The following is a 24,413-nucleotide window of genomic DNA, read 5'->3' as shown; positions in this document are numbered from 1 at the left end:
ACGCAGTTTTACATTTGGCTTATGTGAGCTGACAAGCTAATTTTAGTGAGGAATAGCGAGTCGAAACGCAATAATGAGACATAACTGTGAACAATGCAGCGACGATTTCATGTGTGAAAAAAGGAATAGGAGTACGCTATTGCCGACAGAATCGCGTGTGAAACAGAAACCTACAGCGTCTTGGACTGCAGTGGTTTGATACAACCCTCTCAGCGATACTAAGGAGGCAGTTCGCAGTCATGACTTGTATAGCACGCCACACAAGTGGCACAGCTTACACATAAAAATCGCAATTTCGCGTGTTCTTCTTTCTCACACGTTCGCGTACACTTTGCGGTGATCCACAGTCAAGTTTTTCTCATTATCCCACAAAATTATTACATCTGTTCACAGCTTCCAATGTACGCGTCTGAACATATTTTCCTCCAGTTTCTCCCTGATAATCTTACTCTTTTCCTCATCCATGTCCCCCTTCACTTTCATCTTTAATTTGAATGGTTAGCTAATTATTTCCCAATTCTCCTCAACATATCCCTCAAATATTCAATTCCATTTATTCCTAATGGCCGGGAGAGCAGTGTGCTGACCACATGCTCCTCCATATCCGCAGCCAGGGACGTCTGTGAGTTGAGAAAGCCACGGCGGCCGGTCGGTACCATTGGCCCTTCATGGCCTGTCCCAGCGGAGTTTAGTTTTATTTATTCCTAAAGCTGATGACCGACCTTACCTCCATATTCTCTTCCCCACTATAGAATAGAGCACCTGCAGCACTAACTACTGGTGCTTGTTCCTTTTCTGATGACTTTTTTACAGTTCCAAATAAAAAATACGAAACATATGCCTAACTAACTCTCTCCACAAGCAAAGTTCGTAGCTGTATGGTGTGATAACCCTCCATTCCCCATCTAGGAGGAATGGAACTGCGGGGTTAGCTGTGATAATAGGGGTATCTAAAGAGGGCATGTGTTCGCAACGTCATAGCAAATGTAAGTGTGGTTTGCCCATGGGTGCCGCTATAACTCCGCCACACACTCCTGCAGCCCCATGGTGGTTATATCGTATGGTAGCCCTCCATCCCCACCCATGAAGAAGGTCTGATTTGGAATTGCAGGGGTTGGGTACAAAGCTGTGGGTATTAAAAGAGGGCATCGCACCAATGGACTTCTTGTGGGAAGATGGGAAAGCGGCTTGGAATCGAGTACCAGGCCTAGATTGCCCAGAATGTTCCTTGTAGAACACTTGAGAATGTTTTAGATGGTTCCAAAATGTTAGAGAATCTTCCAGAAGGTTTGAGTATGTTCTAGATCTCTGAGGTAACGCAGAATTAATGGGACATCCAGCACTTACACATTCTGGACATTTTCAGCAAATGCTTCCAATTAGGCCAAAATTAACTCCAGCAGAGGAGATCAGTGCACATTTGAAGAAATCATTTCCTTGGTCTCGATTGAATATAGTACAATCAAGAACAAATATTAGAGTAAAACTTTTGAATGATGAAGAAGCGAAACATTTTGTCGAAAAACTCCTACAAATTAGAGAAGGCACTCATCCAGTTGATTGCATAACACGTCAAATTGAACTTACAAATGATTTATGTAACACTGTCAACAGCGCAAATGAATTAATAAATAAAGTTTTTCTGTACATTGTTCAAAATTACTCCAGCTGGTTGTTTAAAAGGGCATTTTAGCAGTAAGAAACCAAGTGATTGATAATGTTGATTTAAAACGTCTAAAGAAGAAATGTTCGTAAACTGTTATCAAACAATGCAATTGAAGCAGAAATAATACTTGGAAAAGGTAGAGAAAAAAGATCATTTATTCTCAGAATTTCGCTCATATCAACTGAACTGCCATTTCAATTTAAAAGATGCAATTTCTTGTAAAATTAACATTTAACTTCGGTATAAATAAGGTGCAAAGGCAAAAGTTAAGATGCTGTGATATTAATTTGAAAGGGTCATGCTTTTCTGACAGTCAGTTGCATGTAGCTTGCTCATTTAATAAGGTGATGAATGTACTGTAGTTTGAAAGCAAGTATTTATTTTTTATTTATTTGGATCGTGCTTCATTAAAATATTTGTAATACTACTTGCATGTATTTTATGTGTAGTGCAGCGCTGTATGATGGTGTTGATGAGAGAAGGAAGACAGCGAAACTCAGTGCTGAGACAGCCTATTCCTCACGAGTAGCACCAATGGGGCCATCAAGCTTAAGGCCCACAAAATGGAAAATTTTTTATTTAACAAAAAAATCTTCCTGGTTCTAAAAATATATACACACATCAAAAAAAAATTTGTTTCACCCTGGTTCCCACACCTTCTAAAACAGACGTTGACTGTGGATATTGTATCACAGACACAGTCCCTTTAGCTGTTCAGAAATGTCACTACACCCGCCCAAAGATGTAAACAACCATGCATGAGCAGCGCCTATTAGACGGAGGAGGTCCGACAGCTGTTCAGTTCCAGTCATTTCACCAGGAAGGAAGTGCACGGCTCGTTTTGTCTGTTCAACCATATCTAGAAGGTCAATACCACGATTCGATCGGTGTCCAAGCGTCTCGGAGTGAACCAAAGCGATGTTGTTCGGACATGGAGGAGATACAGAGAGACAGGAACTGTCGATGACATGCCTACCTCAGGTCGCCCAAGGGACTGCAGTGGATGACCGCTACCTACGGATTTTGGCTCGGAGGACCCCTGACAGCAACGCCATCATGTTGAATAATGTTTTCGTGCAGCGACAGGACGTGGTGTTACGACTCAAACTATGCGCAATAGGCTGCTTGATGCGCAACTTCACTCCCAACGTCCATGGCGAGGTCCATCTTTGCAACCACAGCACCATGCCATGCGGTACACATGGCCCCAAAACATGCCGAATGGACCGCTCAGGATTGGCATCACGTTCTTTTCACCGATGAGTGTCGCATATGCCTTCAACCAGACAATCGTCGGAGACGTGTTTGGAGGGAACCCGGTCAGGCTGAACGCCTTAGACACACTGCCCAGCGAGTGCAGCAAGATGGGAGTTCCCCGCTGCTTTGGGGTGGCATTATGTGGGGACGCACGCGCTGGTGGTCATGGAAGGTGCTGTAACGGCTGTACGATACGTGAATGCCATCCTCCGACTGATAATGCAGCCACATCGGCAGCATATTGGCGAGGAGGCTTCGTCTTCATGGACGACAATTCGGGTCCCCATCGTGCACATCTTGTTAATGACTTGCTTCAGGATAACGACGTCGCGCGGCTAGTGTGGCCAGTATGTTCTCCAGATATGAACCCTATCGAACATGCCTGGGGTAGATTGAAAAGGACTGTTTATGGACGATGTGACCAACCATCCACTCTGAGAGATCGACGCCGAATTGCCGTTGAGGAGTGGGACAATCTGGACGAACAATGCCTTGATGAACTTGTGGATAGTATGCCACGACGAATACAGGCATGCATCAATGCAAGAGGACGTGCTACTGGGTATTAGATGTACCGGTGTGTACAGCAATCTGGACCACCACCTCTGAAGGTCTCGCTGTATGGTGGACAACATGCAATGTGTGGTTTTCATGAGCAATAAAAATGGCGGAAATGATGTTCATGTTGGACTCTATTCCAATTTTCTGTACAGAACCTGGAACTCTCAGAACCGAGGTGATGCCGAACTTTTTTTGATGTGTAGTAACTCATCATTTTCTTGTTTAAACGCCTTTCTAAAGCAGATGCGACACGTGAATGCCTAGCTGTCACACTATTATAAAATACCGAACTTTGCCTACAATGTCTCATTATTTAATTTTGGCGCCGGTATTTCCATAACAACTCGTTTGTGTAATATCCTTGTCGAACATAACGACTGTGCTTTGATCAGGGATTTATTGCAATTGTTCTGTCGATACAAGTAGAGTACTAGGGTCTACTTACGTTTTTTGAAAGCATTCATGCTGTAAACGTATTGTTGTGACTACGTATTTCGACAATTTTGCAATGTAAAAACGAAGAAGATTAAAAACCATGAGCAGACTAGGATCGCACCTGGGGAAACATGAAAAGTGGGCTGCTATCAGTGGACAGGCGCCATGTCACTGAATCTGAAAAAGCTGATGGAAGTGTGTTAAAGGAGGCCAGAATAACAAAGAAAGGAAGAAAACTAAAGAAGATAAAACGAGACTCAGAATTAACAAGATTATTGAGCTATAATGTTTTGACATGCTATCATTGAAAAGAAAATGGTACGAAAAACTTCAGTTTTAGTTTCCTGAAGTCAACGTTTTTGAATACTTAGGTATCGTTATCTCATTCAGTATTAAAGCTACAGAAACAAAATTTTGCGTGAATATTAATATAATGGTTTTCTAACAGTGAACCACATTATTCGACAATGTATTAAATATTTTTGGTGGAGAGTTTTACATATTTTTAATTGATTAGCAGAAAAATTGACTTCTGAAGAACATTTTTTTAAAAATACACGGAATAAGAAAGTAATAATTAGAAGAATGAAATTTGTTTTGACCTTTTATTTTGAATGGTGTGGAAGTACAGCCTATCTGAAGTAAAAATTACACATAATTCAGCATGTGCACAGTTTTTTTTTTTTTTTTTTTGGCTTAGAGGGCACAATACACTAATTACTTGTTTAAAGTTTCATTCGAATGTGTATTACGTTGTTGAGTTATTACATTTCAAAATACTAGTAAATACTATAGGCCATGACGTCCAGGTCCACTTAACATCCCCATCCGACGATCACCATCAACAGTGTCACACGCCCTCACATCATGAGGCACTGTGGAGAAGTTTGGTATTTAAACCAGGACTTTGGCGCAAAGACTGGCAATGAGAAAGCTTACGCCACCACTTCCCCTCATCTTGTCGGCCAAATACTGACAGGGAATTCTTTTTTCTACCACGGGGATTCGACCCCTGGGTTCAGTGCTACTGTACAAGTGTGAGTTAATTACCTTAGCCACGGAGGATGGTACAAGCAAGTATCGTGATGGAATAATTAAGTATGATATAACTAGAACAGTCAAAAGTTTTCTTTCACGACTTTAAATATAGCTGTATTGAGAATATAGCTTTATAATTTACGTATTTAAATGTTGATTAATGATTATAATTAAAGTTAAACTTTCAAATCGCTTTAGAAATAACAGCGCTTGTCAGAATAACGTCAAATTGCAACGGAATATCATCGGAGAAGGGGGAGAAAGTATGACAAAAGGAAAATAAATACTTACAAAATGTAGCAATAGATGGCGCTGTAAGCCTCATAATTCAATAGTGGTCAACTACAAATGACAAACGAATCATGCAACAAAGTGTAAGGTGTACGTTTGACGTTAAACAAACTGCACTACTCAGTGTGTGTGGGTGTACAGATGTGATACAGTTAGTTACGTACGCCCATCCACCACAGCAAGGTCATATCAGATCGGATGGAAAAAATCAGTTTTTAATTGTCCTGAGGCCAAAACCCGAATAAAAAGCATCAGTCAAAATCAAATCGGATTATTAATTTGACACAAAACATGTTCAAATGCTGTCTACCGTTTTCTGCAACAAGTTGAAATCGAGGAACAGCATGTTCCACAACTGATCGAAGTGTTTCCAGGTTCACGTTCAGAATGTGTTGTGCAATGCGTGCCTTCAATGTAGCTAAGTTTGTAATCGGAACACGGAACACAACGTCTTTCAGATAGCCCTACAACCAAAAGTCACACTTATTAAGATCAGGTGATCGGGATGGCCAGGCTGTACGGAAACGGCGGGCGATAATTCTAGTGTTTTCGACATGGGGCTTCAGCAGCTGCTTAACTGGATCTGCAATTTGCGGAGGTGCGCCATCTTGCATAAAAATGATCCCATCCACACATCCACACTGTTGAAGAACTGGAATGACGTGGTTGCGCAAAAGACACTCATAGCACTTCCCAGTGATGGTACAGGTAACAGGACCGGAAACATCTGTCTCTTCGAAAAAATATGGCCGTATAACTGATGCTGTAAACCCGCACCACACAGTGACCTTTTCAGGATGAAGTGGTACTGGTTAATTTGCGTATGGATTTTCCTTTGCCCATATTCGATAATTCTGTGTATTGACATAAGTAGTGGTACAAGGTTCGTGCGGCCCCACTTTCCATTGTTGCCAAATTTATTCAAGATGGCGGCGATGACTTCATCCAAGATGGCGGCATGTGGACTTGGCAACAGCGCATGACGTCATCCAAGATGGCGGATTTTGGCGGGAAAATAGGGCAGTTGCGCTATATCCACTAACCTAATCTCCAGAAAAAATGGCGGGAATTTTGAATTTTGGTGGGAAAATAGACCAATTGTGCTATGTCTACTAACCTAAGCCTCCAGAAGGAAAAAATGGCAATTAGTTTGAATTCCAACAGGTTAAAGCATGCAAAACCGCACTTGTCTTTATTATCATTTATTATCATTCATTATCATTCATTGTCTTTATTATTATTGACCTGCCTCCACTAGAAAATTCCCTCCAAATTAAAATTCCAACACGATAATGGCTGCAAAACCTTACTTTTGTTTATTATTATTCATTATCATTTATTAACATTCATTATCATTCATTGTCATTTATTATCATTCATTATAATTTATTATGACGGCCGACCAGAAAGGGCACTCTCCTCGGACACATGTGAAAGCTGTATTGTTCTTCTCATGTATACCGCCGGCGTCTCAGGTCTGGACCTGCTTCACGTCTATTGTCAGAATAGCTCATAGCTCGTTGACACACACGATTAATGCGGCCAGGAGACGCCGGCGGTATACATGAGAAGAACAATGCAGTTTTCACATGTGTCCAAGGAGAGTGCCTTTTCTGGTCGGCTGTCACGAGCACTCGGAAGCTGAACTTGGCTGGAGACTCTGCAACCCCCTTCCCCGCCGACTGACCGCACGCGGCCTGCCATGGAGCATAATCTAAGGCGCATAGGCGATATCAATTTCTCCGGTGTTAGGCGCAAATGCGACTGTGTTGAGGTCATGTTTGGGGGAGGCCGAGCAGAGTCGGTTTGGCAGCTGGGGGTGTTTGGGCGCATCTGTTGCACTATTTTGCGAGTATGTCTGTGCACTGTACGGTGCTTTATTTGGACAGTTTAAAAGTACAGAGCCCGTCTGCTGATATTGTGTACTGCATTATTTAAGAGCTGTTTGCTATTGTGTGGTGAAATTAGGAGTTGTTTACGTGTTTGTGGCCTGTGTCAGTGCGGGTATTTTGTGGCAAATATACTCCATGACTAAATAAAAGGGCTCCAAATAAATAGAGTGCAGTCCTTCCTTACTTCCCTGAGCAGCACAGCGCAGTCTGAGTGGTATTTGCGCAAAAACTGCAATCTGGTCAGACTGTGAGTGAGTCAACAAATAACTGGACAAATGTTTCTGTAGAAGAGTTAGAGGTCTGGATTGGAATGAATATCTTGGTGGGTGTGGTTGTGTTGCCACGTGTAGTGCACTATTGGAGTTCAGAACCTGCCTTATGTCAGCCTTACGTATCGAAACCTATGAGATGCAAAAGTTTCAGAAAGATATGTCCCAAATAAATGAAGTACACTCTTTCCACCTTCCATCAGCCTATGGACTCAAATTATTTCCGAAAATTTGGAGTTGTTTGGCTATTTGGACGTAAATGTTTTGCGTTATTTACGAGCTGTTCGCATGTCTGTAGGCTGTGCTATGCATTATTTTTAACTGTTTACAATTAGCAAGCGTGTGTCTAGAGCATTATAAATGAGTTATGTAGGAGTGTTTTGCGGGTCTGTATGGTGTGGAACATGTCGGTGTGATACATATACTCCATTCCTAAATAAAGTAAATTGGTTCCTCCATCTATGGGCCTAGTGCAGGGTGAGTCCTTTTACCTGAAACGTGTAGGAAGAGGTTGAGTGCTGGTGGCTTAGTTTAGTGGTGATGAGCTTCGTTTGCAACAATTTTCTTAGGTTGGTGGCGGAAGCGCAAGTGAGCTTTGTTTACTGGCAGATTTCAAACTTGGCGCTGGTTCCTAGGAGGAACTGGCGGTCGGGTGGCTGAGGTTAGTACAAGTGCCCTTCCTTTCCAACAGTTTTGTTAGGTTGGTAGAGAAAGCGGAAGTGACCTTTCTTTACTGCCAGAATTCAAACTCGGCGCTGGTTCCTAGGTGGCTGTCTGGTCCTCGAAAAGTAGTTGATCTTAGGTAGTTGAACACCTTTGCATACGTATATGAAATTGTAAATTGAATTATTTAATATGATTAAAATCGAAATGGAATTAAGTACTTAGGTATTTACAGAAGACTATGTCTGTCGCGTGTATGGAGGGTGTCTGATGTAAGCGGTGCGGCGGCACAGCGATTGTACAGTTATAATGCGCGTGTGAGGGAGAGTCAATTAGCGAGCGTTCTAGTGCCGACCAAACGTGCTGTTATACAGTCATGGCGGATCCCACTGTCGAGCAAACTTTGCTGCCAAAAGTGTAGCACTGCACTGCATCTCGCACAAGGACACGTGGTGGACGGTGAGCGGTCGGCATTTACAGGTTTGAACGTGCGGAGGAAAACAACTTTGGCGCCAAAAGTGTGGCAGGGAACAGCCGACCGTTGTGTGACTCAGCTTCGAGGCAAACAATTTTGGCGGGAAACGTGCGGAGGCGACGAATATACGTGGTGAGAGGACAAGGGACCGCTGTGACGTCAAACTCGGCAAGTTCCAGCCTGTCCAGCGAAAACATGTTTACGACGTGGGAGCGATCATTGTGCTCGCCCCCTCGCATCAAATGTGCGCCTTCCTCCTCCCAAAAGATGGAAAGCAAAGACCTTACAGTAGAAGAGACCTGTTTCATAGTAACGAAGATGAACAAGAGCGCATACCTTTTAAGGTATGCATTTTAGAGCCCATGTTTACGACATTTTTTACTTATTTCTATATAAGGAACCTGGCCCTAAAGTTTTTCGGTGTTTTTTGGGACACCCCGTATATACGGACGAGGATGGCTCTACGTTCTTTCAGTGCCGACGCACCATATCTTCTGAACCTCTGAAGGACTTAGCGAATGCTACGAGCAGTGGAGCTAATAGAACTAATTCAACTAATTCAGTTGGAGCGCAGACGTCGTGGCAACTGCACTGTGATATCAAAGATGTGTGTGCTGACTGTGTTGGAGAACAAGTGATGACTGTACTGCTTGAAATAAAGTCTTCAGTCCCTTCCTCCCTGCAAGTTCAAAGGACGTGACTTAGGTTACTATAAGTGCAGTTTATTATTTGATGCGATTCTGATAGGTTAACAGTGAAAAAATATAAGTGACGGAGAAAGTTCGTATGTGTGATCGATTATAGTGTTGGGATTTGAACTTGTGATAGATTTTTGCTATGGATGTAAGGAAAATGGCTTTCTCTCTGAGAAAATCGGAAATCTTGAATGAATAACAAATGATAATGATAAATAGAAGTACAGTTTTCGAGACATTATCATGTTGGAATTTGAATTTGGCGCAATTTTCTAGTGGAGGTAGGCCTATAATAATAATAATAATAATAATAAATGACAATGAATGATAACACAGCTCTACAAAATAAAATTTTTTTTCGTTGCCAGGGAAGTTTGAACGAAAATGGGATATTGTTATGATACTCATTCCGAGTATATTTGTACTTTTTCCAAATTGGCTCTGGTTTTTGAGATATAGGTTATTTGTGGAAATGAGAGTTTCATGTGGATAATATCGACTGCAGGGTCCATATATGGTGTTATGTATTTGCTACCTGTTTTTTAATTAGTGATATGGTACTATCTTTATTAAACAATTGTGCTCAGGGAGTGCATCTGTGTGGTTGAGGATTACATCATGCAAACATCACACTGTCAGCATGTGTTCAGTCCTGTTGTGCGGTGCGTGTGTTGAAGATATTGAGGGTTGTGCAGATTTGAATTCGGCGGTACTCGACATTCATTTGTTGGCCGAGGTAATCCCCGCAACAGCCGATAGGTAGCGTTCAGTGTAAACAAGAAAAATGGCGATGGTCGAAAGTCACACACATGTGCAGTGCAGCTTCAAGGAGATAGAACCTTTTCATCGTGACGTAGCAAATAAGTGGTGAGTATTCATTTCTCACAAAACAATTAATGATGTTTGTTGGATGTGATTGACATGCAAATACAAGAAAGTTCTGCATAATATGTAGTATTTGTGCAATTTTGTTTTAGGAAAACATGATTTCTTCATGCCGTCTTTGCGTGAACCATCCAGATGAGTTCTGCTACATTTGTGGTGAATACGTTCTTCAAAAGAACAGGAAGAATATCACTCCTTTTGTGAAGGAAGCGTATCTGGCATATTTCGGAATTAAACTTGGAGATCAAGACAAGGCGTGGGCACCCCATAAAGTTTGTAAATGCTGTGTGGAGTTCTTACGGCAGTGGACAAAACGAAAAAGGAAAAGCTTAAACTTCGGAGTGCCTATGGTATGGCGAGAGCAGAAGAACCATACAGATGATTGCTATTTTTGTATTGTTAATGTGAAAGGTTTTAATAGGTTCAAAAAACGAAAGTGGGAATATCCCGATTTGGAGTCAGCAAGAAGACCGGTGGTGCACAGCAACAATGTTCCTGTACCAACCTTCACAACATTACCCACGCTAACATCATCAGATGACGATGTGCACGGCGAGGAATGTACAAGTAGTGGTTCGGAATACGAAGGACGTGAGACACAACCGCAGCAGTTCGACCAGAAGGAGCTCAGTGACTTGATACGAGAACTCAATCTTTCAAAGCAAGCATCAGAACTCTTAGCATCCAGGCTTAAGGAAAAGAACTGTCTTCATCCAAGTGTTAAAATAACAGCTTACCGGACGAGAGAAGAAAACCTTCTTCCATACTTCAACCAAGAAGAGGTTAGAGTGTATTGCAGCAATATACCTGGACTTTTACTTGAATTGGGGCTGCCGGAATATAGACCAGAGGACTGACGTCTCTTCATAGACAGTTCCACTAGAAGTTTAAAATGTGTTCTCCTACACAATGGCAATCGTTACGCATCTATTCCAATTGCCCACTCAACAAAACTTTGTGAAGCATATGCTAACATCAAGATGGTTCTGCAGAACATTCAGTATATGCAGCACCAGTGGTTGATTTGTGTTGATTTGAAAATGGTGAACTCCTTGCTTGGACAACAAAGTGGATACACAAAGCACCCATGTTTTATCTGCATGTGGGATAGTAGGGCAAAGCACGAACATTGGAAGCAGAAAACATGGCCTCCAAGGGAACATATGGCTGTTGGTGAAGCAAACATCATTAATGAACCTCTGGTTAGTAGGGACAAGATTGTTCTTCCACCATTACATATTAAGTTAGGACTAATGAAGCAATTCACCAAAGCTTTAGACAAAAATGGTAATTGCTTCACATACATCTGCAATACGTTCCCTGGACTCAGTAGTGAAAAACTTAAGGCAGGAATATTTGATGGTCCTCAAATTCGCAGGCTCATCAATGATACCAATTTTACAAGTGTCATGACTGTCACTGAAGCATCGGCCTGGAACAGTTTTGTCGCTGTTGTAAAATGTTTTTTGGGCAATCAAAAAGCTCCCAATTACGAGGAACTGGTCAAAAACATGCTCACTAACTTTCAAAACTTAGGAGCTAACATGAGCATAAAATTGCACTTCCTTCACAGCCACTTGGATCGATTTCCTCGTAATCTAGGTGATTTCAGTGAGGAACAAGGAGAGCGGTTCCATCAAGATATGAAAGGAATAGAGGAAAGATATAAAGGAAGATGGGACAGGCATATGATGGCAGATTATTGCTGGAATCTGCAACGTGACTGTTCTGAAGAGACCTATAAAAGGAAAGCGTGCAGGAAGCGGTTCGTCATGGACGGAAAATGATATACTTATAGAGAAACTTTTCAATTATGTTTTATACGTGGACAAATGCCTATCAGGTTTTCATAGAAGCTATTTATAAAGATTATTTTCTTTTTTCATTGTAGTTTGTAGCGCTCGAGTTCAGTATTAGCAATTTTTCTAATTTTTTGAATAAATCATGCATTATCTCAAAAACTAGAGCCAAACTGCATAAATGGTTGCTATATTCGTCCTCAGCACCACTAACCCATCCTAAAGCCACTCAAATATCCTTGGCAAGAAAATGAATGTTGACCAGTGTAATGAATGTTAATAAATGATAATGAATAATAATAAACAAAAGTAAGGTTTTGCAGCCATTATCGTGTTGGAATTTGAATTTGGAGGGAATTTGCTAGTGGAGGCAGGTCAGTAATAATAAATGATAATGAATGATAATAAAGACAAGTACGGTTTTGCATGCATTATCCTGTTGGAATTCAAACATCCTGCCGTTTTTTCCTTCTGGAGGCTTAGGTTAGTGGACATAATACAATTGGTCTATTCGTCCGCCTAAATTCAAAATTCTCGCCATTTTTTCTGGAGTTTAGGTTATTGGACATAGCACAATTGGCCTATTTTCCCGCCAAAATCCGCCATCTTGGATGACGTCATACGCTGTTGCCAAGTCTACATGCCGCCATCTTGGATGGCGTCATCGCCACCAACTTGAATAAATTTGGCAACAATGGAAAGTGGGGCCACACGAACCTTGTCCCACTACTGACATATTGTGTGAGATGGAAGTGGGCTTCACCTGACCGCAAAATCTTCCACAACCTGTCATTGTCCACTTACATGAGAGTAACAAATTATAAAGCAAAGGTCTCTCTTACTGGCAGGTCAACAGGAAGCAACTTGTGCACATGGGTTATTTTGAATGGATAGCAAGCAAGGATGTTTCGTATGATTTTACGCACCGTGCTCATGGTTATGTCCACTGTTCGGCAATTCTCCGTGCACTACACGTTTGCACACCAGCACTCGTATCCTCCTGCATTTCTGTGGTCACTGCTTCCACTGACGTTGAATCATTTCGTTTCCTCCCTCTACCAGGTTGCACACCAAAAGAACCCGAGAACCCATATTTTCGACGAATCATTTTCTCCAGACTCATGGCAGTCAGTGTCTGGAACGTTTGCAGAGTGACGTGTGTACAGTCATCATTCTTCTAATGGAGCTTTGCAAGCAGAGAGCGATCCTGCATCGAGACAGTCATGGCGAACGTCGCAGACGGGAAGGAGGAAAAGCCGTGTCCTCGGCGTATTTATACCAACTTCAATAGGTTGCGTGCATGACAGGTGTTTTCATTTATGTGTTATGACACATACTGCGCCAATTATTGATCAATTTTCACACAATTTTTCTTCTTCTGCTACACATTTTCCCCCTTCTCCGATAATATTCCGTTGCAGTTTGACGTCATTCTGACCAGTGGTTGCGGTTCTAGGCCCTACAGTCTGGAGCCGAGCGACCGCTGCGGTCGCATGTTCGAATCCTGCCTCGGGCATGGATGTGTGTGATGTCCTTAGGTTAGTTAGGTTTAATTAGTTCTAAGTTCTAGGGGACTGATGACCACAGATGTTCAGTCCCATAGTGCTCAGAGCCATTGACCAGTGGTGTTAATTTGTACAGCGTTTTTAAAGTTTAACTTTTATTATAATCACCCTGTATATCCATTTGCCTCCAGTCATTGGTTTTTGTGTCAGATGCTACCGTTGTTTTCCCTGTTTGGTACTGCAAAGGTTGTGCGGTTGTTGTGCAGTTTCTGTTTTGAGTGTCTGAAGTGGTCGCTGTCATATTGTGGCGGTCGGCGGCACGTCTTCCGTCGCTTTCGCATTAATGTATTTTTAAGGGACGGAAAGTTCGAGATTTATCTGTGTTATCGAGCTTCTATGAATATTTGTGAATATTAACGAATGTTTTCGAATGTTCTAGATTTTAGAATGTTCTAGAAAGATCCTGAATTTTTTTAACGTTCACCACGAATGTTATGGAATATTCTCGGCGCTCTATAAATAAGTTGTTGTCAGAGTACTTTATATCAGATTAGGGTATTGTTGAGTACTCCAGTAAAAGTAAAAATGCGGGTGAATATTTTTGAGCATTCGAGAGAACTTTTTAGCTTTGCATAAGTCAATTTTTTACGAGGTTTTGAGTGTTACTTTTTACTATGTTCTTGAATGTTGTCAAGTGATCTGCAATGTTCGCAGAAAATAAACGAAAAGAAAACCTTTCGAAGTTAAGGAATAAATATATTGGGAAACTGTCGTTGTTATCTCCAGTTCCTTAAACAGGCCTGTGTATGATATTTATCGTTAAAAGGAATAACGAAGATTTTCCCATAAATGAGTGAAATTTATTTTTGTTATCCTGGTTTTGTTCCCATCTCAAATCATGTACAAAGCAGAATGCGAAAGAAAAAGGTAAAGGATCTCAAACTATGAGAAAACAATATGAGGAATGACAACTCGCAGCACTTAAAGAAGATGACTGAATCGATCGTTGAAATACTGTGCAGAAATGGAAAGAAACTTTGCTGAACACCTAAAAGAATACCATTTTAGGGAATGTTATGTATTTATTATCATCTGTGGAACGTCTAAACGTGTAAATTCCTTAAACTGTGAGAATAAACACTGCTAACAGATACTTGGAACGTAAAATGGCTAATACACAGTTATTTTAAATTGAGTTTCTACTATAATATTACGAGAAACATGACTTCAGCCTCTTATGGACACTAATATAAATCATGATGAAAGTTGAGAATTTGTTGCGGACTCGGACTCGAACCTGGACGCTCCACTTCCGTAGAACGATTGACTTAACCGCCTCGGGCATCTGGACACACTTCATGGCCCACTGAAATTCTCAACCTGTCCCGTGGAAGTAGCGCCCCCTTCTATTAGCTCCACTGCTCGTAGCATTCGCTAAGTCCTTCAGAGGTTCAGAAGATATGGTGCGTCGGCACTGAAAGAACATAGAGCCATCCTCGTCCGTATATACGGGGTGTCCCAAAAAACACCGAAAAACTTTAGGGCCAGGTTCCTTATATAGAAATAAGTAAAAAATGTCGTAAACATGGGCTCTAAAATGCATACCTTAAAAGGTATGCGCTCTTGTTCATCTTCGATCCTATGAAACAGGTCTCTTCTACTGTAAGGTCTTTGCTTTCCATCTTTTGGGAGGAGGAAGTATTGATCAAAACAAGAAATTAAATGTACAGTGAACATGGCCTCTAAAATGCATACTTTAAGAACTATCAACAATTGTTCATCACCACTAGTGTGAAAAATCTCTCTTCTATTGAAAAGGTGCCAATAGGTCCTAAAGTATGCATTTTAGAGCCTATATTTAGTAGACCTTTTGGCTTGTTTTGGCGCATACTACCTCCTTCAAAAATATGAAAAGCGAAGAGCTTGCAGTAGATGTATTTCTTTCTTGCTTCGCTGTAAATGACATGTCCCTAAGTTTTTCGGCGTTTTTTTGGGACACTCCTTATATTGAAATGTAGTGTTCTTCTGTCCGACGCGTCCGACGTAACAGACACGACATCTCATCACGTAATTCCTATTGTGTTTTGTCTCCGACGTCATAGCCGTATGAAATTCACAATAGCCCGAGTAATAAGGAAAGATGCGCCTCACAACAAACAAATGCTGGATGTACTAAAGCCGCGAGGGATTAATAACCGTGCGGTCTGTGGTTGTGGCACAGTTTCTCGCGCCACGCGTCGCGCGTGCCTCACTAGCACCGTGGGAAATTTGAAGCGGGGAGCGGAAATGTAGCCCGGCCACATGCTCACGTCGGAACGGCGCATATGAGCAGTGGTAGTATTGCCCATGCGATAAATTTTGCCTTACTGTGTACTAAATTTTATTGCCTTTGGGTAGTGTTTCGTTTTTCCCAGTTTAGACGCTCCAGTTTTCTTCGTTAGTACATTATACTTTTCTGTTATTTTCTTTTGTTTTTCTTCTGTCAAGAAAAATGCATACTTGAGTAACTGATGAGCCATTGGCCGCTGGAATTGTATCATATGCCTCCGCGATGTTTTCAGATCGCAAGAAGGGACAGAGGATAGCGAATAAGGAAGCAAGGAATATTATAAAATCATGTGATTAAGAAGCAAGGCAGGAAAGCAAAACAAGGTTATCTCTTCACTACCTAGTATGCCGGCGTATCTGTACGATCTGTTACAAAAATTTAGAAAAGGAGCACAGGTGTGATCCCTTTGTGCTCCTGGTAAAAAGCGTCCAAGATCTGAAGTATAGAAGTCTCACAGTGATTACTTGGATATGGATGTAATAACATAATACGACACACTGTACTACAGACATGTGAACATCACATTTCCACTGCAAGCTAGAAACAGTCGAAAAGGAGTCACAAATAACAATGTTTTATTTGGTTCGCCGTGATGAGAAAAAGCATTCCAATTGTTGGATGCACATTATAAGCATTAATAAACTAATTATACAACAGGCTACACAAATGAAGAAAATGGTCGGTATTATTACAAAAGTAGGAATATCCTAAAAGAGTGTCATGATTAGATATACTTCATTTGCTGAAATGTAGTGCTGACAAAGGCGGATTTACTTTCATGACAATGTTTTTCGAACTGCAGCTCACAAGGCACACATGGCTAGCTTGTGCATTCCTGTCGTGCGCATTATCCTCCGCTGCTGACAATACACTGACGATTGTATTGTGCGACAGATCAATTGTTTATTTTTCTCAATAACATCTATTTTATTCGCGATCACACATTGTCCGTTTGGGAAGCCGTAGGTGAGTAACCAGTATGTGGCATGTGCTTATCATTCCGCCTGAAGGAACGCTCGTCATTATTTTAATACTGCTCAGATCAAGAGAAGGAATAAAATCCTTTGGTAAGTTTCCATTCCAGTCGCTCAGTGTTAAAAATATGATGGGTTATGGGGATTCCACCAAAAGTTGGCAATCTATTTTTGTGTGGGTTGTTAACCATTTCTCATTCGAAGAAGCATCATCGTTTGTGAGTAACGGCCACATATCTCTTGGTTACTGGTTTAATTGTACTTTCTTTATCAAAGTGTAATTTGTCAAACTCATCTCACGGCAGCTATTGAGACAGAATTCCGAAACGGAGTGCCTCATTAAACAAGTAATTGGCAATGACAGCTCAATAGCTTACGGAAAACCTCATAGTGTCGGTTTGCAGTAACATAAAAGAAGAAATTTCATGTTTATTTTCATACTAGTAAGCTCTTGTTTTGCTAGCTGTCTATAACTCTTAAAAAATTACAGTCACTGGAGTGAAATAAATAAAAAGGGAATTATAAGTACTGATATATAGCTAAGTACTGATATATAGATAAGAAAGTTCCGTGTGTTTAAGAATTGGTAAAACACTCTCCTCCTTGTGTGCTATCATTCACCAAACTTTCGTTTCGATGTCTCGAGCGGTTTAGGAGATATGAGAGATGTTGCAAGTGTTTCATTCCCGAGGGCGTGAGATCGGAAGTGCGCGCTACATGGGATCCATTTTCTCGAGATCGGAGGCAGATAGAGACCGCCTCCCAAGTCTAAACAAAAATTCAACATGTTAGCTAAATTTCACACGCAGCAACATATCGTATAATACCCACCAAACCGCAAAATCACAGCGACCACTAATTGTTGTCTTACTAAAATGTGTACATCACATTAAGAATGGTCATTAGTGAAATCATGGGCACTTCGCCACGAAGCTGACATATAACGCTACAAGTAAGGCAAAAATCAAATATTTTCAGTGAATAGTTTCTGTAAAATCGTTTGAAGAAGATGACAGGTTGCGCGCGCTTCGGTTCTGTCAGCGCAGAGCGTCGCCAGTCGGCGCGTGCGAAGTATGGTGTGCGCGTTGCAATATGCGCTGCACCCGCGCGACCCGTGCGGCACGTGCGTGTCGCGCTGTAGTGTCGTGTCACGTCACACGTGCTATACGCGTCTTAATTTGCGCCTAGCCTAAGCCGCTGCGGTCATGGACTGTGCGGCTGGTCCCGGCGGAGATTCGCATCCTCCCTCGGGCATGGATGTGTTTGTCCTTAGGATAATTTAGGTTAAGTAGTGTGTAAGCTTAGGGACTGATGACCTTAACAGTTAAGTCCCATAAGATTTCTCACACATTTGAACTTTTTTTTTGATGTACTAAAAATAATTTTTGTAAACCTGGAGATGCATCCCCCGCCCTCCCGAGTAGCTGGGAATGCACGGCAACCTCTCAGTTTGGCCTCGCTGTATTAAGCAGGGACGCAGTTGGCGACTCGGGCATTACAGGCGTCAGGCAGCTACCGGCTACGCGCTGTCCCACGCCACAGTTCCCAGACACAGGTCGACTCTCGCCAGACGCGGCTTCCGGCAGTACTTGACGGTGTCACGCCTGTCACGTGTATACCGGCGTGTGTGCCGAAGTAGACCTCTGCACTTCACATCCTCCTCACAGGTCCAGAAAGAGGACTATACAGTTGTCCAAAACTTGTGAGAGAAATATGGGATCAGAATTCATTTTTCGCACCAAAAAGTTCGCCACCAGTTGGACATTAACAGCCTATTTGGCACGCTACGGTTTCTGTGCTCTGTGCCGAGACCACTGTTGACTTTTCACACATTCGGGATACGTGCCGGAACTGGCTGCCAGAAATAGGCTTATTCGGTTTCTCTGCTGTAAAACCATTCTTATATACATGGGAACTTGTCAAAAATCTTAGTACTATTTTTCATTTCGCATAATTTTTTAAGCCGCAATATTTTTGAACATTTTTGATACAAGTATTTTTCCTTCTGCAGGGGAGTCTGCGCTGAAAAGAAACTTCCTCGCATATTAAAACTGTGAGCTGGTCTGAGACTCGAACCTGGGACCTTTGCCTTTTACAGGCATATGCCCTACCTACAGAACTATCCAGACATAACTCGCTACCCGTCCTCAAAGCTGTGAAGTGAACCATGCTAAGGTAGCTCAGTCGACAGAGGACAGGCAAAGGTTCCGGGTTCGAGTCCCAGTCTGGTGCATAGATTTAATATGCGCATACTCAACTGCAGAGCGAAAAACTCGTTCTGCAAACATCCCCGAGGCTGTGGCTAAGCCAAGTCTCTGCCATATCCTAATAACCTTTCCTTCAGGGTATTAGTCCTTCAAGATACGGAAGAGAACTTCTGTGAAGGTTGGAGTGTAGGAGATGAGATATTGGTGGAAGTAGAGCTGTGAGGACGGCTCGTGAGTCGTGCTTGGCTTCAAATGGCTCTGAGCACTATGGGATTTAACTTCTGAGGTCATCAGTCTCCTAGGACTGAGAACTACCCCAACTAACCTAATGACACCACACACATCCATGCCCGAGGCAGGATTCGAACCTGCGACCGGAGTGGACGCACGGTTCCAGACTGTAGCGCCTAGAGCTGCTCGGCCACTCCGGCCGGCGGTTGTGCTTGATTAGCTCATTCAGTAAAGCACCTGCGCAAGAAAGGCAAAGTTCCCTGGTTCGAGTCCTGGTCCGGACTCTGTTTAAACCTGCCAGGAAATTTCAGATCCTTGGCAGGTTTCCAGAGATACATGACACCAGACGCTTTCGCACAGGGCACGCAGTTCCCGCCGGTTAAGGGCCGCTGGTTTGTGAGCGCACGGCCGGAGCCCGATATGTCTTAGCTGTGTTCCATCGCATTCCCTATCAGACGAATTTGGTGGCCACTCATCAGCACCAGTCCACTATCATACTCATCAATTCAGTGTAGCAAGATTCTGGCCTCGCTGTATATAATAATTCCAATCCCAAAGAAAGCAGGTGTTGACAGATGTGAAAATTGCCGAACTATCAGTTTAATAAGTCACAGCTGCAAAATACTAACGCGAATTCTTTACAGACGAATGGAAAAACTGGTAGAAGCCGACCTCGGGGAAGATCAGTTTGGATTCCGAAGAAATGTTGGAACACGTGAGGCAATACTGACCTTACGACCTATCTTAGAAGAAAGATTAAGAAAAGGCAAACACACGTTTCTAGCATTTGTAGACTTAGAGAAAACTTTTGACAATGTTAACTGGAATACTCTCTTTCAAATTCTGAAGGTGGCAGGGGTAAAATACAGGGAGCGAAAGGCTATTTACAATTTGTACAGAAACCAGGTGGCAGCTGTAACAGTCGAGGGACATGAAGGGGAAGCAGTGGTTGGGAAGGGAGTGAGACAGGGTTGTAGCCTCTCCCCGATGTTATTCAATATGCATATTGAGCAAGCAGTAAAGGAAACAAAAGAAAAATTCGGAATAGGTATTAAAATTCATGGAGAAGAAGTAAAAACTTTGAGGTTCGCCGATGACATTGTAATACTGTCAGAGACAGCAAAGGACTTGGAAGAGCAGTTGAATGGAATGGACAGTGTCTTGAAAGGAGGATATAAGATGAACATCAACAAAAGCAAAACGAGGATAATGGAATGTAGTCAAATTAAGTCAGGTGATGCTGAGGGAATTAGATTAGGAAATGAGGCACTTAAAGTAGTAAAGGAGTTTTGCTATTTAGGGAGTAAAATAACCGATGATGGTCGAAGCAGAGAGGATATAAAATGTAGACTGGCAATGGCAAGGAAAGCGTTTCTCAAGAAGAGAAACTTGTTAACATCGAGTATAGATTTAAGTGTCAGGAAGTCGTTTCTGAAAGTATTTGTATGGAGTGTAGCCATGTATGGAAGTGAAACATGGACGATAACTAGTTTGGACAAGAAGAGAATAGAAGCTTTCGAAATGTGGTGCTACAGAAGATTGCTGAAGATAAGGTGGGTAGATCACGTAACTAATGAGGAGGTATTGAGTAGGATTGGGGAGAAGAGGAGTTTGTGGCACAACTTGACTAGAAGAAGGGATCGGTTGGTAGGACATGTTTTGAGGCATCGAGGGATCACAAATTTAGCATTGGAGGGCAGCGTGGAGGGTAAAAATCGTTGAGGGAGACCAAGAGATGAATACATTAAGCAGATTCAGAAGGATGTAGGTTGCAGTAGGTACTGGGAGATGAAGAAGCTTGCACAGGATAGAGTAGCATGGAGAGCTGCATCAAACCAGTCTCAGGACTGAAGACCACAACAACAACAACAACAACAAGATTCTGGCCGTGTGACACGGACAGTTATCCTGCTGGAATATGCCAACGTCATCAAGTAATACATCAAGAATGAAGGGATACAGGATGTCTGCAGTAATGTTCACGTATTATGCAGCTTTTACGGCACCTTAATTTATTACCGTAGTTCCTGTGCTAGTGAATGTCCCCCCAAGCATAAGACTGACCTGTCACGTGATTTAACAAGAAACGCGACTAGGTCGCACGTTTCCATCAATCCAGGTTTTATTTCACAATCTAGATTTCGGCCTTACGCCATTATCAAGTGTTACAGCTGCAACAGATTAAAGCACAACTAAAGTACAAATATCAGACAAAGTCTCAGAAAAATAGCAGGGCAAAAATTGATTCGTATAACCGAAGATACATGTTTTGACGATGACTCGGGTTTTAAACAATTGTAATGATTTATAATAAGTAAGAGAACAAATCGTGCAGCCCATACATTGAATTAATCGTTTGCCCTGCTATTTTTCTGATACTTTGTCTGATGCTGGTACTTTTATTGTCCTTTAATCTGTTGCAGTCGTAACACTTGATAACGGCATAATTCCGAAATCCAGATTGTGAAATAAAACCTATTGTATAGTAAAATGGCGGTTATATGTTTCAGAAAGTTTTATACGACCGGCTCCATCTAAAAGTCAAATCATTAATAGCAGCTAATTCATTAAAACTTATCTACAGTTGCAGTCTTCTACTACATCCATAATAGGCTATAATTATTTGCTAATAATTACACGAGAAAGAATAGAGAAAACTAAACATGGCTATGTGGCAGACAATCCCAGTTGACAAACAGGAGTAACTTTGCGATTTTTGCTCACAGGAAGTTCATTTCAATGTTTGAAAGGTACTTTATTAATATCCAAAAACACTATTAACAAGCGTTTTATAAATATTTGTCAAAATCTTTTGACAACTGATCTCATAGGCATGGGTTGTTTTTGTAACAATAAATAAATTAAGCCATGATTTCTTGGTTCATTTTAAAAAGTTTAAAAGTCTTAATCGCTTGAACTTATAGTGTATTGGCTATGTTATACAAAAGGAAAACTTGAAATATGCAAACGATAGAACGCCGACTATCCGAAGATGTTTCTCGGGTGGAGTACAGTGCGATACCTCGCCCTCTCTGCCATAAATTTCTTCTACGGGCCCGGTTGAAACCAATGGCGGGCCATATCCGATCTGCAGGCCTCTGGTTGCCCACTTGCGGCGTTAAAGCATCGCAGTGGAAAGGAGAACGAACGTTGCAAGATGGCTTTCATCATTGTCTGCTGCAGCACAGTCGGGACGAGAATGAATATTGCAAGACACCATTCATCGTTGTCTACTGCATCGCAGTGAAAGGGAGAGCGAATGTTGTGAGGTAGCATTCATTGTTGTCTACTGCATCGCAATGGAGAGGGAAACAAACATTGAGATGGCGTTCATCGTTGTCTATTACATCGTAATGGAGAGGAGAACGAACGTTTCGACATAGCTTCATCATCATCTACTGCATCGCAGTGGAGAGGAGAATAAACGTTGTGAGATACCGTTCATCGTCGTCTACTGCATAGCAGTGGAGAGGAGAACGAACGTTGCCAGATAAAGGTCATCGTCGTCATTTGGACCCAACTCCTGATGTGATGCTACGGCGTGCGACTGAGTACACAATGGGAACACATCTAGTTCTCACAACCGGTAATTTTGTCAGCAGTCGCTACATTTCTGACTTGGAAAGCCGTGGCTGCACTGTATATTTCAATTGATAACGCAAGACTACGTTGTTTCCTGTGCTATCCTGGCCTATCTCGATACATAAGGTAATCATCTCCTGTTCTGGCCAGCATGTTCTCCAAATCTCTCATCCACTGCAAACATCTGATGATGAGTTATGGAGAGATTGTCACACGGTCACTTTCCCACCAGTAAAACTGTTAAACTCTGACATAGAATCGGTCGGCATGGAGTGATCTGTAGCTTTCATGTTAGTCAGTTCTGTTCGATGCACAGCCGCATTAGAGGCGTTGTTGCTACCGGAGGTGGCAGCTTTGTGTATAGATTTCGCATCCTGTGTATTCTCAAATCACCCACAAATTTAATCATCTATTCTTTCTACTATTGTTTATCCACAACAAGTAAACTGTTATCTTCTATCCTTCCCAGTGTTGTAATTTTAACAGCCGGCAGTGTACTTATTATGAGAAGTGTTACATGCTATGGTCTCGCGTACAGAGGTGAATTTCTGCTTTCACAAGACATGGCTTGAATCTGGATGAAGTTTTATGTCCTTACTGCAACTAATGCGTGAATGAAGTTATAAATGCGTAACCACTCACTGTGGGCAATTTCCCCCGTGTCTATAGTCTCAAATTCTTTGATAAGAGCCGATACTCTTCTCTCGGGCTTTCATTGTTGCAGTGCCATCTTTGTTCATGTGTGATGTCTTGCTCCATAGCACAGGCCTTTACTGTAGGATAATAAATAATTCCTCTGCGTCGATTTCAACATCGATTCTTGCAACAAGAGCTATAGATATTACTGACCAGGGTTTCCCAAACAGTGTTCCGTAGCACACTAGTATTTGCGGGAAAGGAATAAGTGCTCCGTGAAAAACTATAATAATACAGCTATTCTTTACCGATATTGTTTCTTACTTTTAAAAATTTTATTATTATTTCTGCGTTGTTAGCTATGATTAAATTGAAGACCCAAAGAAACTGGTACACCTGCCTAGTATCGTGTAGAGCTCCTGCGAGCACGCAGAAGTGCCGCAGCACGGCGTGTCATGAACTCGACTAATGTCTGCACTAGGGCTGGAGGGAACTGACACCATGAACCCTGCAGGGCTGCCCATAAATCCGTAACAGTACGAGGAGGTAAAGCTCTCTTCAGAAAAGCATGTTGCAAGGCTTCCCAAATATGTTCAATAATGAAACTTTCTGGCAGATTAAAACTGTGTGCCCGACCGAGACTCGAACCCGAGTTCGAGTCTCGGTCGGGCACACAGCTTTAATCTGCCAGGAAGTTTCATATCAGCGCACACTCCGCTGCAGAGTGAAAATCTCATTCTTGATGCTCAATCATGTTCATGTCAGGGGAGTTTGGTGGCCAACGGAAGTGTTTAGTCTCAGAAGAATGTTCCTGCAGTCACTCTGTAGCAATTCTGAACGTGTGGGGCGTGGCATTGTCCTGCTGGAATTGCGCAAGTCCGTCGGAATGCACAATGGACATGAATGGATGCAGTTGATCAGACAGGATGCTTACGTACGTGTCACCTGTCACAGTCGTATCTACAAGTATCAGGGGTCCCGTATCACTCCAAGTGAAAACGCCCCACACCATTACAGAGCCTT

Source organism: Schistocerca serialis, chromosome 6, assembly GCF_023864345.2.
Source record: "Schistocerca serialis cubense isolate TAMUIC-IGC-003099 chromosome 6, iqSchSeri2.2, whole genome shotgun sequence".
NCBI classification, from domain to species: Eukaryota; Metazoa; Arthropoda; class Insecta; order Orthoptera; family Acrididae; genus Schistocerca; species Schistocerca serialis.
This window is presented reverse-complemented; position numbering follows the sequence as displayed.